Source organism: Podarcis filfolensis (genome assembly GCF_964270895.1).
Source record: "Podarcis filfolensis genome assembly, chromosome: 1".
In the NCBI taxonomy this organism is placed as follows: domain Eukaryota; kingdom Metazoa; phylum Chordata; class Lepidosauria; order Squamata; family Lacertidae; genus Podarcis; species Podarcis filfolensis.
Genome location: NC_139604.1, coordinates 37,028,669 through 37,047,526, shown reverse-complemented (window position 1 = coordinate 37,047,526; position 18,858 = coordinate 37,028,669). Strand labels below are relative to the sequence as shown.

General features: G+C 40.4%; 1 protein-coding gene across 6 annotated transcripts in view; it reads right to left on the bottom strand.

The window, feature by feature from the left end:
* The window catches only part of GTDC1 (glycosyltransferase like domain containing 1), a gene marked incomplete at its 3' end in the record, with an annotated part of 248,619 nt that overhangs the window by 208,342 nt on the left and 21,419 nt on the right, over window positions 1–18,858 (bottom strand). For 4 of the 6 annotated variants that reach the window (XM_083582549.1, XM_083582545.1, XM_083582543.1 and 1 more), the window contains exon 2: window positions 14,881–14,926. The exons of 1 other annotated variant lie outside the window; for it this stretch is intronic. Of the gene's footprint in view, window positions 1–3,347; window positions 3,462–14,880; window positions 14,927–18,858 lie in introns of those variants that run through there. One more of the 6 variants, XM_083582548.1, reaches the window with a different exon arrangement.

Genomic DNA, 18,858 nt, shown 5'->3' with positions numbered 1-18,858 from the left:
GCATAAGCAACTATCAATTCCAGATGCACAAAGCATACCTAACTGCAACTAATATTTCTGAATCCTTCTATAACTTGCGTGTAAACAGCAACACATAGCATCTGCTGTACTCCAGCCTAGCATAAAACCATAATGACCCTTCCAAATTTCAACTATTTCACAGACGTTTTCAATAATCTTCCTCCAGAATCTCATAACATGCTATTTCTTCTTAATTGGGTGATAATTAGCGCACAGTGTACAATTCCCTTTATATTTTAAAATAGCCACCACAAAGCTTTGGTACCACGCATTCAGCATTTTCTTGGGAGTAAAGGATTTCATTAAAAAGACCTTGAGGAAGCTTCATACATTCTTATCCCTATTATTTCAACACATTTATAGGCACTTACAACAACTTGTATTTATATAGTGCTTTTCCTTAGAATAACAGCAGAATTTGGAGCACTAACACAGATTTGGGGTGAAACCAGCAAGTTCATTCCTGATCTGTTTCTGATGGGTCTTCCTTTTTTCAAGGCACTTCTGCCACTGTTATGTTTGTTGAGAATTTCTTGTTTTGCTGCCTTTCAGCTCACAGTTTTTCAGTTTAGTTCTTTAATGCATTGAATTCTTCAGTCCCTATGGACTTCAAAGTAAATGAATCTATTTTTTATCATGCAGCTGGACAAAAATAACTTGACCACTACCATCTTTTGGGGTTGCTGGGTTTTTTAAAAACAAAAACAAAACTCCAGTACTGAGAAAATGTTTTTTTTTAATTATAAAATGTTTCTGCCATTTTGTCTCACTTGTCCTGAACACATAATTATAAACAAAAACTTCCTAATTAGAATTACCTAGTTGAGACACACACATGAGCCATAGCACAGTGGCAGGATACATGCTTTGAATGCAGGAGGTCCCAGGTTCATCTCTTTGCATCTGTGGCTAACATGGTCAAGTAGTAAGTCACAAGAAAGATGCTCGGTCTGAGACCCTGGATTGCTACCACCAGTCAAGAACAGACAATATTGAGCTAGATGGAATCAAAAACCTGATGGAGAGCTTAGTAGCTCACAAATACTCACAATGCATTAGAAAAACAAAGCCAGAAACCTACCCAGAGCTTGCCAGTCACAGGTATTAGCTGAGAAGTACATGTTTGAACTGGAAACCAGTGTGCACTTTAAGAGAAATGTGCATCTTTAATCATGCAACACTTCCTAAAGGAATTATTGAAGTGATAATAACTAAAAGTTAAATTTCAACCTTTGCTTAAAAACTATCATCTGGAATCATCCTTGGGCACTTGAAATTAGGAGTTCTACTTCAAGAAGGCAGTGGTATCCACTGTACCCACCAAGTCCATGTTTCAAAGCAAATGTGATTATCCCGAAGCAGTGCGCACTTTCCTGGTTACTCATAATGAGCTACTACCAAAGCACAAGTCCCTTTGCTTTAAAAAGAGGCAAATGTTTGATCTGCGTTGACATTATTGTGTTGAGTATTATGAGGTATAAAAGAGTCGCAGTGGCCTCATTTCCATGCCATGCTAAACCATGGTTTAGTGTGAAGTGTGCAGGTTCCAGGAGAGCTTTGCTCCTCCACTGACATTCTGGTGCTGTGTTGCATTGAGGTAAGTAATGGCCTGGCTTGGCTTAGGTTTAGCTCTCTTCAGACTAACCACAAGCTGATCCTCTGAAATCAGTGACACTACTCAAAACATGTTTAAGGCTGGTTCCAACCAAGTATATTCAAGAATGGTCTTGTAAACCTTGCTAAGAATCTTCTCACTCACATGCACACTGAAATTGTTATACACACAGGTCCTTCGGTTTCAGTTTCTATGAATCAGTAGTAAACAGGGTCTGGATTTCTGCCCACAGATACATATGTGATTCAGAGTGACATCATACCAAAATCAAGATGCGTGTTTGCACATGTGACAAGCCTCTAATTTTACTGGCATGCATGACATGCCATAAGACTGTGAGGCTCCAATATTTTCTGGCTGAAAAATGTCCATTCCTGAGTGCGCTTGCTGCCAACACATGGAACATGAAAACAAGAAATCTGTACACCTCTGATGAGCTCGGAAGTTTCAAAAGAAGCAAGCAAATTGTGTTTCTCTCATTTCTCACTTTTCATGCTTAACAGGTGCTTTTTCTCTTTTAAAACTTGGGTTACTCACTTTAGAGGAAAAATGGATAATGTGTTCCTTTGCATAACATGAAAAACAGGCTGCAGCTGTCGTATGTTTTTCAATATCTAATATCCACAGTAGCAATTAAATGTTTTTTCACCTAGGTTAAAATAATAGGAAAGTGGGGAGAAAGTTGCAACTTTACTCCACATAGGAGTATTTTCACCTAGCCAATCATTCTCAATGGTGTTTTATCAATGGTGTTGTTATAAACCAGTAAAGTTTTGTGCATGGCTTAAAAATTACTGCAATTTCACATGCTCAGCATCTGGTATTCAGATATTTATACGACTTCCTAAAGTGACATTTCAGGAAGAAACGTAGTGAAATAAAATGCATTTTTTGTTTGATCCAGAGAAAAAGGTGTGCATGAACCTTTTTGTCATCACTACACGTGCAATACCTCAAGGACAGCTACAGGCACAATACCTCAAGGACTGCCTCTCCCCATATAAACTGACCTAGACTCTATGTTCATCATCTGAAGCCCTTCCGTTTGCCTCCTCCACACAAGGTCTAGAGGGTGGCAACACAAGAATGGGCCTTTTCTGCAGCGGCTCCCCGTTTGTGAAATGCTCTCCACAGGGAGGTTTGTCTGGTGCCTTCCTTATACAGTGGCACCTCGGGTTAAGTACTTAATTCGTTCCAGAGGTCCGTTCTTAACCTGAAACTGTTCTTAACCTGAAGCACCAGTTTAGCTAATGGGGCCTGCTGCTGCTGCTGCCACACCACCGGAGCACAATTTCTGTTCTCATCCTGAGGCAAAGTTCTTAACCCGACGTAATATTTCTGGGTTAGTGGAGTCTGTACCCTGAAGCGTATGTAACCCGAGGTACCACTGTATATCTTTAGGCGCCAGGCAAAAACATTCCTCTGCAACCAGGTCTTAGGCTGATTCATATTCTATGGCCTTTTAAATGTGTTTGTGGGGGGAAGTATTGCTTTGTTGGTTCTTTAACTACAGTATTTATTTGTGCTTTTATCTCAAATTTTTATCTTCTGAACTGTTCTGAGATCCTTTGGTGAAGGGCAGTATTTAAATCTAATAAATCAATAAATAAAATAAATAGTCCGTTAGGAAAGAAAGGGGAAAACCAAACCAATTCCAGGCTGCAAATTCTGATCCAATCCAAAAGTCCCAGACCGCTTATGATTTCCTCACCTCTCCTCTCTTTCAAGGGGGCATTATGTAACAGAGAAGCAAGATTCCTTCCCTCAGAAATGCCCTCTTATACTTAAGCAAAGCTCCATGAATGCTGACAATGCTATACAAATCACAGGTCGCCAACCTTTTTCAGCCAGGGGGCACATCTGGGAGTGCCGTGGGCAGCAGTCACAAAATGGCTGTATTGAGAGCATAGCACAAAATGGATGCCACATCTAAAAGAGCACAGAATGGTGCAGAAATGCGCTCCCTGCAATCAATGGGAGGAACTCCTTGTGCCCTGATTAATCATAAATTGGGACCTATAAGAATAATTCACCCCAGAAGTTTGTACTAACCATACCCACACCATGGTTTCAGCTTCAAAACCAGCAAACCATGCTTTAGAGTGGCTTCATTGCTTTCTTCCCCCTGTGCTCAGTACTCAACTTTGTAAATTCATTCCCCATCTCCATGGTTTCAGTAGTGTCTACAGCAGCCTTTCCTAACCTTGGGTTCTTTGCAGTTAAAAAGCTACAGAACTAATAAATTTGCCAATGGCTAATACAGGTTATTTCCAAGCATGTAGTATGGCTATTGATGTCTAGCTCTGTGCACTCTGTCTTAAATCAAGAGCAGAATACACCATCTGCAACAAAGCAAATTAAGATGCTCAGTCTCATAGTCTCAAGACCATGCAAAGGGCAACAAAAGAACAGGATGTGAAGACAAAACCTATCAGGCACAGAGAACACTAGAAGCTAGAAGTTGTGTAGGTGTATTAGCAATCCTACTATCCATCTGTCATAAATCTTACTTGTTACCATACATCACCCACTGGCAGAGGGCTGTCTGCTGGAGGAATAACACTACGCTGAAATGTTCTGTAGTATATTAAAGCCTCTCTCTTTCTTACGCATTTTTCATTGAGACGATGGCTCTCTTGCCCATAGAAACGTGAGCTTCTAATGTAAGTGATCAAAAAAACATGAAAGTTTGCATTCATGTATAGGGAAAAAAACAACATTCAAAGATGTTCACTGGCAATAAATCTTCACCAAATATGAGGAGACTAGAAATTTCTTACACTGACATGGCTAACATTCCCGGGGTGCTCCAAGAATATCTAGAGTTTGCCTATCTGTCCACTTATATTTTATTAGGTATGTTAAAGACTGAGTTTACAATTAACTGAACAGACAGTGTACAAAAGGCTTTTAGAACTAGACCATATGGTCTAGGGAAAGGAACAATCTGGATGATCCACATTTCAATCTGCAGCCTTGTCCACCTCTATAACACATTATATTGCTGCAATAAAATATTAAGATAGATTGGTGTGTGTGTGTGTGTGTGTGTGTACGTACACACACACACACACACACACACACACACACACCCCAATCAGGCAACAAGTTTTTTCCAGCAAGGGAGAAAAGATTTTTTAGGAAAATAATATATTAATTAAACAAAATTAAAAACCCTGAAGGGTTTTGTACAGCTTCTCCAACTCCAATAAATAATATTTCTCTATATAAATAGGTAACTGTCGAGTTTATGCTTTAGCATACCAGTTTTACACAGGATATGCCGGTTGAGGGCTTAATGTTAACAAATGACATATACTTGGAAATCAAACAAAAACCATCAAGAAACACCTATTATTAGAAAGCAAAGGACAGCTGACAAGTTCACAGCTGGAACAAATGTAAATCATTCATCAGTTGTTAACATTTGCTACTTAGTTCAATGCCACTATCAAAATCTTTTTTTAAATAATTCTTCATGGATGATGCCTGTTCACAATAGGTACAGAAAACAAACCAAAAATAACACATGTACACTTGGGTGTGTGTGGAGGAAGCCACAGCTTTTTGATGACACTAAACCCTTATAATATGATGTAGAGCAAGATGCAACATTCAAATAAATATATATTTATTTATTTTATGGGGTCTTCTACAAATTTAATAAATAACTAAATAAATAACTCCTAAGCTTTTGCATAGTAGATCTGGTGGCTATCTAATGACCCAACTAATGTTACTTTTCAAAGGAATAAGATAACTAAGGTACCTTTATGAAGGCACCCTTGGAGTGTGTCATGTGACTGAGCATCTCTGAGCATGTCAGCATGCAATTCTCCATAGAGAAGAGCTGCTTCTTGTTGCGGTGTCCTCCACGCTTGTGGAAAAGAGTAATATCAGTGCCTACATGTAGAAAAAAGTGACAACGGTGCAACATCTTCCATAATGGATTGCTATTATCCTAGTTGCTTTTTGAGACCTAGTCACTAACTCAGTTCTGTAAAAGTGACATTAATGTACAGTGGTACCTCGGGTTACAGATGCTTCAGGTTACAGATGCTTCAGGTTACAGACTCCGCTAACCCAGAAATAGTACCTCAGGTTAAGAACTTTGCTTCAGGATGAGAACAGAAATCACACAGCAGCGGCACAGCAGCAGCAGCGGGAGGCCCCATTAGCTAAAGTGGAACCTCAGGTTAAGAACAGTTTCAGGTTAAGAACAGACCTCCAGAACGAGTTAAGTTCTTAACCCAACGTACCACAGTAAGAGAATCCACTGTTGCATTTTTAGAGGGTCGTGATTTTTAGAAGGGAGACAAGAAGACAGCAATTGCACTTCGGGAAATGCACCTGAGTGTACACCTCCTCCAAAGCCAATTCCCCTCCCTGCTTGCATCAGGTGAGAAACCTATGATTCTCCAGATGATGCTGGACTACAACTCCCTTCCCAGACCACAGGCCATGCTGGGAACTGGGAGTCCCAACATCTGGAGGGCTACATGTTCTCCCCCCCCTTGGGGGTTAAATAATATTTTGGAACATGTGGAATGGGATAGAGAACGCAGAGGCTTTATTCTCCAAACGAAATTCTCCTTCAATTTTATACACAACAGAGCAGTGGTTGGTTTTTCTCTCTTCCCAAAAAACAGAGCCTTGTTAGATCAGGCCAAAGGTCCAGCTAGTTCAGCAACCCATTCTCACAGTGGTCAACCAGATGTCCATGGAAAATCTGCAAGCAGGACATGAGCTCAAGAGTATGGTCCCCAATTGTGTTTCCTAGCAACCAGCATCCAGAGAAAACCTTCAATACTGTAGTGCTGTACGCAGCCATCATGGCTGGAAGCCACTGATAGCTTTACCATCCACAAAGTTGCCCAATCCTCTTTTAAAGCCATCCAAGATGGTGGCCATCACTACAAACCAGCAATCAGGTTGCTACTCTGATTGACAGCCCCTGCCAGTGCCATCTATACCAGGAGTCTTTGTATATTGCAACACTGAGGAAAAGTTGGTTCCACAGTCTCCACAGGAGACTTGTAAACAGGGACAATCAGAATACTGACGTGTTTGCAGAACAGACAGAAAAATAGCCTTTTAAAAAAAATTAAAGGACTATTTTCAAGTAATGTATCCTTACCAAACCACAGTGAGCAAATTACACAAATTATAGTATCCTGCTATAGGATGTCAAGTCACATGGAAGACTCCAGGATTTCTTACTTCAGCTGAAGCAGGAACCTAATAATTAACAAATCAGATATCCACAAACAGTGGGCAGCCATTACCACTGCAGATATTGTTGACAGCAGGAACTTCACACTCCAGCCACACTGGAAGCTACAAAGATCATATTCAATCATTGAAACTGGAAGATGAAACCCTAGGAAACACTTTGTTAATATGTTGTTATTAATTCTGAAGTGTAAGTCAGAACTTTGAATACTCTGATCAACTCCTCTTACTTTTTTTCTTGGGGGGTGGGAATCACTAGAGGTGTGATAAAGTATGCAAGTCTCTCCGGGCTAAGTGCCCTCATCAAAGCATCTTATAGGTATATTAAAAATTGAATGGGCGTAAACAACTTCAGCAGGCAGAGTTTGAGGACGATATTCCACTGATCTCTGAATTTTATAAACATCAACACTTGGGAGAGTTTGCATGGGAATAAGGCAACTAATTATTGTCTATTGCTTTAGGGCACGCCTGGTGCTCTCTACAGGTATCTCTACTGCTGCTTTTTTCCTAATGTATTGCCTCTTGAAAGCTTTCGCTGTAACGACTTGCTGATCTACTCCAAAGCAATCTAAGTATACTGAAACTACTTTATATTCCAAGAGAAATGTGCTATAACTTCTGAAAAGATGTTTCCTAAACAGAAGCAGCAGTTGAGAATACAGTGTATGCTTTGCAAGTGAATGGTGAACAAAATTACTTCTACAAGTTGAATTAAATTGTAGTGTTCATCCTATGTAGAGTTTGTGTGTGTGCGTGTGTGTGTGCGTGCGCGTGCATGTTGTAACAAAAACATTAGTTATTTTGCAAACAGAAAAAAGCATAACATTACAAATCATAACATTGTAACAAAGATCTGCAATTTTTTATTTTACTTAGAGAATATTGCCCTTGCAGTTATCGTATGCCTGAAGTGGATATAACCATTTTATTTTGCAAAATTTCAGTAACCCTGAAGGCTGAATTCTGCTCCATATCAAAATGTGCACTTCCATTGAAAACATACATCTCTATGCTTTTAAGGATAAACGTCAAGGAGGAGGGTTTGAAGGCCCATCAGGTGATGGGGAACTGGGAGCGCACAGGGTAGCTTTAGGCTCCTGATTGCTCCTTCCAAGCCGCACCCTTGCCCATCACATACCTGATGTCATGTATGGCACCAGATGTGGGCTGGGTGGGCTAAGCTTCCCCTGCCTTACAGATTGCACAGCAGAGCATGTTCTGAGAGCCAGGCAGGCGGGTGGTTGGGCCACTGAGAGAAGTAGCTGTTTTGCTTATACCGATTCACTCACTGAAATGGGCAGCATTCAGCTAATTGTCCCACTTACACAATGGAACTTCCCCCCCCCCCTTCTCCTTTCCATACGCCCTGAAATTTGTCTGGGGGTTTGGAGAACCCCAGGAACAGCATATAGGAGTAGGAGAAAGCGGATCGTTCCATCTGGAAACTGAAATGCTTGTCCTGATGGAATAATCACCTCAGTCAGTGCAACAGTGAACTCCTCCCAATGAGTATAAGAGAAAACTTGACCCAAGCCTAGCTGGGAACACACACAGGCCTGATTTTGTTGGGCCCTAGGACCCTGAAAAGCCCTCTAGAAATCTAAGTGGGTAGCAGTATCTGTTAGCATGCTGATGCTGTGAGCCTGTCCATCTCATGTATAATCAGTATACAGTATATGTGTCAATAAAACCATATGTCACCAAAGGCACAGGAGTCCCTTCATTCAAAGTCAACCAGATTCCCTTCATTCTAAGGAAGAGGCAGGGAACTTCCAGCCCACCAAGCTACCCCATTTGGCCCACAAGACCACTCACCTGTGCTACACCCAGCATCATCAGGTGTGGGGCAGGTAAAAATCTGGCTCAGTCAAAAGTGGATTTGCTGATCAACTGTTCCTGCAACCCTCTATGCAAAGAGAGCTAGCAGCTGGTTGTTGGGTCTTGCAGAGAGCCCCCTGCAAATTGCTGTACAAGACAGCAATTTGAAACTGGTTTCTCAACACCCAAGAATCAACCGATTGTCAGATTTTGCTGTGGTTTCTCAAGAGGGTCTTGCACTGTACTTTTCAAAGCACTCTTGTGATGTATGCAGAGCAAACAAACAAACATTGTGACATTGGATGACGGGCAGGTGGGTGATCCCGCCCATCTGCCAAACTTTATGCACAAGAGGTAGTGGAAATAACTAACTGGCCCTCCAGCCAGTCCCAGTTCCGTACCCATGTCCTAAGACAATCTTGATTTTGCCTCTCTGACCCCCTCAGTCCTCCCTTCATGTAGCTGTCAAGCCGCACTGTTCACCGGCCACTGGCATCAAAGCAATTTGCAAGTCAACTGTTCTCCATAAAACATCACAAACTAAGTAAATTCCACTATCCTAAAATCTAGGTAATTCGAACAAACTAATGCGCTAAGGCGTGTTTAAACTAATTTTTAAAAAGGAAGATTTTGGGCTACAAAGCACAAGTTATGTGTGTCAATAAAACTGGCTTCTTTTGCCTTGATATTTCATTCCAAACCCTGTTTTCATTTTTATTATCTTAGTGTGTGTGATCATGGGGAAAGGAGTAGATGAACAACCTTTACGCAGGAAAATGGAAGACATAAGGAATAGACATGTGACCATGTAGAAAGAAGACAGATGCTCCACTGCATGAACAAAGGAGCTGTTTACATACCTGGCAAGTACTGTTTTAAAACAGATTTTCATGAACACAAGACACAAGTAAGAGATTTTGGGGGGACCAAATTCTACGCCTCCTTCCACAATCTGCATAAAATTCCAAGTGCACAGAATTGCAAAAGGAAAGCATATGTGTGCATGCTTATCTACACACACTCTGAGGAATTAATGCAATACTGTTATCTCTTTGGTAGGATGTGGAAGCTGTTTTGAAAGTGATACAAAACTGAAAGCATGACACTGAAGACAAATGATTTATGAACTGAGGTAGGCTGCGGCCCTTCGACGAGAAGCTTACATACTTCCCAGTGGAGTTCAGCAAAACAGCAAAAAATCTTTTTGAGCTTGGCAGGCCATCTCTGTAATTTTGAGCTTGCTTTTTTTTTACTCATTCACTGTTTCACCTTATTTTTCTTTTTTAAAGTTTCTTTATCCTTTTGATTGTATACCTTTGCCAGGTTGGAACCATGTAAAACTGTGAAGGTGGTTTCAGAGCTTAGATGAGAAGCCACCTGTGTGGGACTCTTAGCTGGGAGGCACATGTAAAACTCCTCCTAGATAAGAGATAGCTTAGGAAAAGCTAGCTAACAGTTAACTTTTCTCCCTGGCAGCTTCTTTCCCTGGAATGTGTTCTTAAAATTGAGTTAACAACTATCAGGAGGTTGGTTTTAAAAGCAAATAAATACCCAAATAAGAACTATAGGAACCGACCTACAAATGGTTGCCATCTTTCACTTGGTCTTAATACACACCACTTAACAGTTCCTCGCTTCCAGCCCTAGAAGCTTTCATTACTGAAAACTTGATAACAGCACAATCTATCCTTCTTTGCTTGGACAGCCACTGAGTGACCTGCACACCACCAAAGCACCTCACAGTGTGGCTATGGTTCATGGTATTTGTATTCCATCCATCTGCCAAGGCACTCAGTACTTCATAGAAGAAGCCCACAGGCCTGCGAAGTTGGGGAGGCGGACAAAGGTATACATGAGAGATGGCTTGCCCAAAGCCATCCAGTATTCTCCCTAGCCAAGCTTGGATTTGTGCCTGAATTTAACACATCCAAGCCCAACTCTCTAGCCACTATTCCAGCTTGGCTCTCCAGCATTAATGGGGTCAGAAATGTAGCACGCTAATAAAAAAAGCAATAGAAATTATAAATAAAACTTGTTATAGGAAATTAATTACTGGACTGAAAACGAAGAAGGGGAAGGGGAAGAAAGGGCTGGGGGTTGCAATGATTTCCTGTTAATAAATGAATTGCTGGATTTTGAGAGGGGAGAAATAGCTGAGGTGTTCACTGATTTTATTTTGCTAATAAATTAATTGGGGAGAAAAAGCTGGGGTGTGGAGTGCTTTTATTTTGGCAATAAATTAATTGCTGGAAATTAAGAAGGGAAGAAGCAGCTGGGGTGTGCAATGGTTTTTATTTTGGTAATAAGTCAATTCCTAGATACTTTGTGGTTAAAAGGGGTTCTGCTGTTAATACAACTGATGATCAGCATTTATAATTCTTCTTCATGAAATTCCAAATAGAATGGGGCTTTTGACTGCATGCTTAATTTGCAGAGTTCGAAGGTGGGACCCAGTGCTCAAAAGGAAAATGAGCAGACAGTGTCATATTTAAAAAAAGGGGGGGGGATAGCTCGAGTTCAAGGCGTAAGTGAGAAAAATGCCACAGCATTTTGAAACTGTACCTGCAAATAGTGTTATTATAGTGTTATGACACAGCTTGTGATTTGGACAGCAAATCACTGTTATCTTCCCTCACTGACAATTACAGAACTTTTGTTATGACTCAGGAAAATGCACCAATGAGAGGAGCGATAATCTAAGTGGACTCTAGGCTATTGATTACAATTAATTCAAATCTCCCATCTGCAAGGATCTTATATGCAGGCTCAACAGGGCATCACTGTGCTTGCTTTGTCAACTAGATCACCACTGAACCTAATCCACTCACATTTTTTGCAAACTTTTTCAGTAATGCTGAAAAACACCTTTCCTTAGTTATGGTTGTTGGGATGGGGGTCTGTCCAAAGGCATTAGGCAAATCAGCTAAACAGACGCTCCAGGTTCCCCTGAGTATCAGTTGCAGGGTGACGAGCAGTGGAGGGTTATTTTTTGTCCATATCCTGCTGTGGCCTTCTCATAATCTCACTATCCATTATACTGGAAGACGTATTTTATTCCAAGGACTGATTCCCTTAACAAGCACATCTTATGAGCCTTTAAGAAGGTATTTTTCTTTCAAATTTTAACTGTTAACTCACAGGACATGGAAGAAACCTTAACAGCAGCAATTTTTCACCTTTCTAAATGAATGAATGAAAGTGCAAGTAATTAAGGCCTGGAGAGGGTGAAGGGAGGTTAGGAAACAAGAGTAACTTCAGCTGCAAGCAGAAAGATGTTTGGATGTGAAGTCACCCAATGATGAACAAGAGAGGGGCAGACCTGATTTCTCAGTTTCTCAGAAGTCAAGCCTTACCACCTCTCAGTCACCAGAATACTAGTTATACTTTCTTTATTTGACCTTCCCCCTGTATAAATCCCTTGAGCCAATTAAAGGAATCCAAGTTCCACAAATTTAAAGGAACAGACACATACACAAATGGGTTCAGGTCTTTGATTTCTAACATCCAATTGCTTATCTCAATTAAAACAAGAGCTGAAAGTTACTACACAACCCTATGCATATGTATTGGACATCCTGAAGTATTGAATGGGCCTTAGTTGTAGTTGGGTATGCACAGGATTGCAGTCCAATCTACAGAGTTTGGTATCAAATGCTCCAATTTTTTGTTTAGTACACATAGCTTATATCTTGACACAGCAAGGCTGGCCTGATTCTGATATTGAAACTGCTGCTTCACAAAGAGCGAAGCAACACAAATTTGGGCATCACCTACTTTCTCAATGAGATGAAACTTCTTCCACCTTATTCTTGCAGTTTCTATTATTCATTTCTTCACTGAATGACTAATGATTTCAGCCTCTGTATTTCAGATTTAGATATGGAAAACCGCTGATTAAAGGCTGGGGGGACTTTCCGCGTAGTTATAAAGCCTACTTTCCAGGTGCAGTAGACATTAAAACTGTACACATGGTGTTTGTGTACTGGAGAGAGCAAAAATGATGCCATAAAACAAGCCTATGTACAAAACTACTGTGATCGCGTATGAAAACACTAATTCTACTAGCAGAGCCAAAAATAAAGAAAATGGTTCCACTAACAGCAGCATACAAGATATGAGTTCAAGTTCTACCTCTAGTTCCCACACTTGTGCGTCAACATTTACCCATTACCTGTTGACGTATTACTCAAATCAAAAAGGGAAAAAGCGATGATTTTCCTGTGCTGAAAAACACTGTTTGAAGTAATATAAAAACTACAGGTCTTGGTCACTCTCCCACACGCAAAGTCCATAACCTGGTCACAGAGGCCATGCTTTAGCTGCAGAAGGTCCCAGGTTCAAAGAGTGTGACCCGGTATAAGGCAACGCCTTCAGTCCTATATGTGATTTGATATTGGAAGTAGATCCTAGCCTTGTGCATCCCTTTCCTTGCCTCCTTGACTGTGCAAAGAAAGGATTATCCCCTCCCTGTGTTGTTTTGATGCTTTTGAATTATGGTGCTGGAGGAGACTCTTGAGAGTCCCATGGACTGCAAGAAGATCAAACCTATCCATTCTGAACAAACAGAGTGTTTGTTGTGGGGGAGGAAGGGAAAGGAGAATGTTAGCCACTTTGAGACTCCTTAAAGGGAGTGAAAGGCGGGATATCAAATCCAAACTCTTCTTCTTCTTCTTCTGAAGGAAATCAGCCCTGAGTGCTCACTGGAAGGGCATATCCTGAAGCTGAGACTCTAATACTTTGACCACCTGATGAGAAGAGAAGACTCCCTGGAAAAGACCCTGATGTTGGGAAAGATGGAGGGCACAAAGGAGAAGGGGACAACAGAGGACGAGATGGTTGGATAGTGTTCTCGAAGCTATCAGCATGTGTTTGACGAAACTGCGGGAGGCAGTGGAAGACAGGAGTGCCTGGCGTGCTCTGGTCCATGGGGTCACAAAGAGTCGGACACGACTAAACGACTAAACAACAACAACAACGTGTTGTTTTACTGTTATATTTGTTTTGTCAAACAACTGGTATAGCATAAAAATGCTTTAAATATATAAATGACTGCACCAGCGGCACCTGAAACGAAGGACAGAAGGATCTGCCAGTTTTGCTTTTTTCGGTTTCTCATTTTCCCTAAGCTTACATTTAGTTACCAACACTTTACAGCAATTTGCAAATAAAATTTGGGGGTGGAGGGAATGCATGAAAATCCATCAGGATTTTAGTGCGGATTTTTCCTAACACATTTTTATATGCCGTTTGACAAGTACATGTTTTTGCAAGCAGCTTTCTCTAATATAATGCATGTTTATGTGTTATTTTCACCAATGTATTCATTTTTATACACACTATATGCATTTTTGTAAACTGTGGTTGACAAACTGCATAGCAAAATTTGAATAATTGCAAATTTCAATGGATAGTTGTGTTTTAGTTCTCATATTGTTTCAGAAGTCCAAATTTGATAGATAGGGCTTCCAATGAGATCTGAATTGAGTTTCTCCGCAGTTCCTAACTAAACAAACATTACAGATGCTACCTTCTCCCTAACGAAAACAAGTCCAAGAGAAGCAGCCACAGGTTGTTTATGTAGTCAGATTGTTAACAGTGGTCATGGGGTTATATCCAATGCCACAAGCAGATTTCATGTTCTGTGACTTCCCTTTATTTCCTCTCTTCCTCCCTCTCCCCAAATCTGTTGGGGGGGGGAGGGCATCCCCCTACCCTCCAGAGCAGATATTGAGGACACACAAGGGACTGCAAGAGATGAATGGGACATTCCTTTGCACACACAGGTGCTTGTTGCACAAACAGTACTGCAGTGTTGGATAAAACACGTAGTTCAGATAATATGCAGAGGTACAGTAAGTAACTCCTTAAACATGCTACCAGTGTTCAAAGTGGCCTCTGGTCTGTGCACTACCTGAGAAAATAAATGAAGTGTATATCTTTCCTATCTATAAAGGTAAATATAGTAAAACTATTCTACGTGACGAGTTCTCGGTTTTTGTCATCTTTGACGATAGAGGTAAATTTCATATTCTCTCAGGCTGTCATTTTGAAACTTTATGACTAGGACAGAAAATTGCTCTTCTTCATTATGAAGAAAAAAAGTTACTAGTTCTTTACTTTGTTTTGTAACACAGTTAAGAACTATACCAAGAAACATAAATATGCAATCCCACAGTAGAAATTCAACTTACTTTATGATGACTTCTATGAAAACGTTTTTCTTTGGCACCCAGTGTTCTGTAAAAATATTTACAGAAACATTTTTTTCATTAACAGTACAGAAATACAAAGTCATACAGAAACTGATTGCCGAATAATTACACAAAATGATAAGACTTCCACTGCAGTTACGTCTACATGAGATGCAACAAGCATTTCTCAACAAGATTAGAACCGTACAGTTGTTGATATTTACGTGCTCTGTTTCATCATGGCAATCCATTCTAAAATTATCAAAATGCCACAAGACATACTTTATCTACAGTGTATTATAGAAATTCAACACAGCAGCTGCTACCCCAAGTTTATTTATATGTACTTGAAACCTCGATGAAAGCTCAATGAAGATTGAAACCTATGCACACTTAACTAGGTGCAGGATTCTAACCACATCACTTGTGCTGGTCTATAACTAGGACTTTTAAAAATCCTGTTTAAAATGTATTATTAGAATCCTAGCAGTGAGTCTCCCTTCAAGCATTTGTGGGTTTTGATTTTTACAAGGAAAAAAGCTAGTATTAAATACCAAAGAACAAGCTGGTCAGAACTTCAAGCTTAACAATAATAGTTTGTCAAGGAAGGTATATACACCAGTTGCAAGAGCTAGCACTTTCCAAATAACATTATTTAGAGCCCCGGTCTCTCTCTCTCTCTCTCTCTCTCTCTCTCACACACACACACACACACAACAATTCACTTGCTTTATACTTACAAAATACTTTTATATACACAAAAATAATTTGTTGCTAGGTTTTGCTAATTTTTAATCTACCGTTAGCATTCATCACACTTCCCTTTTATCACATCCCTCAAACATAATGGCAGGAAGAAAAAAGTTCTTTCTCTCTGAACTCTGTCATAAATACAATCTGGGAGGCCAGGGTTCAATTCCCCTCTCAACCATGAAGCTCACTGGGTGATTTTGGGACAACCACACTCAACCCAACTTCCCCTCAGAGGTTTGTTGTGAAGATATACGGGGGGGGGGGGGCTAGAACCTTGACCTGCTTAGAGTAAAAGGTGGTATATAAATGTAAGAAATAGATAGTGGTGGGGATGATCTTTCTGTATGCCTATTCTCTGTAATAACATTGGGTACCAACCAATACTTCTGCTCTACAATGTTAAGGGGCTGTCAGGAATGCAGCTTCATCTACAGGTCAGGAAAAGGACTCAAGATGTGAATTGCAATCAGCTTTTATTCACAAAAGTAAAAGCACAATGGAGTTTGTTGAAGGCATTACTGGAACTGGAATTTGGAGTAGGAACACTGGGTGCCACCCATTACTTTCTCTTTATCTCAATATCTCTATCAGGTCAATTTTAGACAGCTGTACACCACTGAGTTAATTTTCAATATTTCATATTGTCACACAAGTCACCTGCTAACACTGTGTGGTCCTGCATGATGTTTACTTAAATGGGGCATCTCTATGCGTTGAAAAAAAAATGGATGCACAAATGGTAATAATTGAGCAGACTGGAAATAAATACTCCTGTATGTCAATGGAACCCCCGGTTACAGCAGTAAAACTGATAGCATTTCATTTTCCTTTAACACATTCAAAATTTGTTCAGTGATGAAAGGATATTCAGAACAAGTCAGAATTTTTATTCAGAAAGATAGATTTTTGATGACCCACATCTGCTCTATTAACTTTTACATAAATTTCTTGCAGACACTGCTGAAATGAAATACTAATTTAAAATGTCAAGAACCCTCCCACCCAAACATCTAGAGAAAAGCACCCACATGTGCTATACAGCTGTTTTACTTTGAAATGGGGAAACCCAATGTTGCACCTCTTAAGAGGTGGGGGGGGGAGTTAAGTCAAGATTCTCCTATACCTCAACTAAACTGACATGTGGTATGACATTTGAGGCATGTGCTTTCAATATACGCCTTACAAATGGACTGTAAATGCTTTCTTTCTAGAGATGATGCAAACTGCAGGTACGAAAATGGAAACACTAACCTGTGTTCTAGTTTCAATCTTGAAAGTACTTGTAGAAGTTGCAACCACATTTTTCAAGATGATTCAGAAACGCCTTACCTTAGACACTTTAAAGCATTGTGTTGGATTCTGCTTGCACAAAGGCAGCATTTTCAAATTTCCAAAAAGCTCATTTGTAGAAGATCTTAAATCAACAGATTTTGAACTATTTAAGTAGGGTAAACTATGGAGCAGGGGGACAGCAAACTATTTAGCTTTCATCTTTAAGTTAATACGTCATCAGCTCACTGCCTTGCTAACAGCAAAGAGATATGATATGCTTAACAAATTTCATCTACAGGAAACAGAACCTATTTCACTTAAAATTCTGATTTTTACTTATCAGTCCTAAATCCAGAGCATGGAAGTTGTTCTTCCATTCACAATAGTGGGGAAATTGTGTCAACTTGAGCCCTCCCACACCCTGTCTAACATCACACCCAAATGTCCTCCAACCCCAGGAACAGATTCTCAGAGGTACAGAGGCTGTGGAAAGATGGGAGGACGAAGAAAGCCCTGTTGTGTGAACTTTTCTCTCTGCTTCATTCATAAAAATAAAGTTAGGATAAAGTTTAAAACATACGTACTAAGTTCAGGTACACTGATTGTTTCAGGATTCAGCTAGACAGAAACACACCCATACAAATGCTGTTCATTAGATTAACACTAAGCAGTTCTGCTGCACTGCATCCGTTCAGATCAACTCCTCTGCACAACATCCTTATAAATAAGGTCAGTTATAGGCATGATAATATGAGATTTTATTCATAAGGGGAAGCACTGAAGTCAGGGAGCAGCACGCTCTACCACAGAACGGTGGAATGGCAGGCTTACCAAATTCATGGCCTCTGATCTATATAAAAAAGGAGCACGGTACCTCTTTAAAAAAAAAGTTGCTCAGAATTTAAGTACATATTTCATGGTCAAGAAACTGGGACTCTTCGTCCATATCTTCCATTTCTTTCTCTGGCTACATCAGCGCGTAAGTTTTCAGCACCTGATTAAGTGACAGGTTTGGAGCGTTTTCAGCTACAATCGCACACAGGCTTTTGCTTCAGTCCGGAGTGCTGTAATAAGATCAACCTGAGCAGCAGGTGAGCTGCCTCAGGCAGTAACCAGCACAGAAACTACAGAAAAGGCATATTCAAAACATTCTGAGTTCTGTACAAATACAAAAGATAATCTGAATACATCCAATTTAGAATATTCGCTAACAGCTGCTGGGTGCTGACACGCATTTTAGAATTGTAGAATCGCAGAGTTGGAAGGGACCCCAAGGGTCATCTAGTCCAACCCCCAGCAATGCAGGTATCTAAACTAAAGCATCCATGACAGGCGGCCATCCAACCTCTGCTTAAGAACCTCCAAGGAAGGACTATTATCTACTGACAGGAAAAGATAAAGGGTGCAGCATTACCCATGCTTTCCCAGTTTTAGTTTTTGTTTAATTTTAGTCTTTGGCTTGTTGTTGGAGCTAGTTGGCTGAGGGAGTTGCTTGTTGCTTTTGGAGTCCCCTGCTCCCCAACCTAAATAGGATTGATTGTTGTGTTTAAGAACACTTCCGTCCACTTCCATTTCGACAACATCCCAAACTGCTAACAAAGGAACTGTCAAGAATGTATTATTTTTACCCCGCAAGTACAATAAAACAGTCATAAAAATAACTTGACACAGCAGACAAAAATCAAATTAAGATCAGCAGAACAGAATCAAAATTAAAAACAGCAGAGCAGGCTATAGATAGATAGGCAGGCAGATAGATACACATGTCAAAAAGTGATTTCCTCTACCTCAGGCATCCCCAACCTGCGGCCCTCCAGATGTTTTGGCCTACAACTCCCATGATCCCTAGCTAACAGGACCAGTGGTCAGAGATTATGGGAATTGTAGTCCAAAACATCTGGAGGGCTGAAGGTTGGGGATGCCTGCCCTACCTCATCTCAAATGTCCCACAAA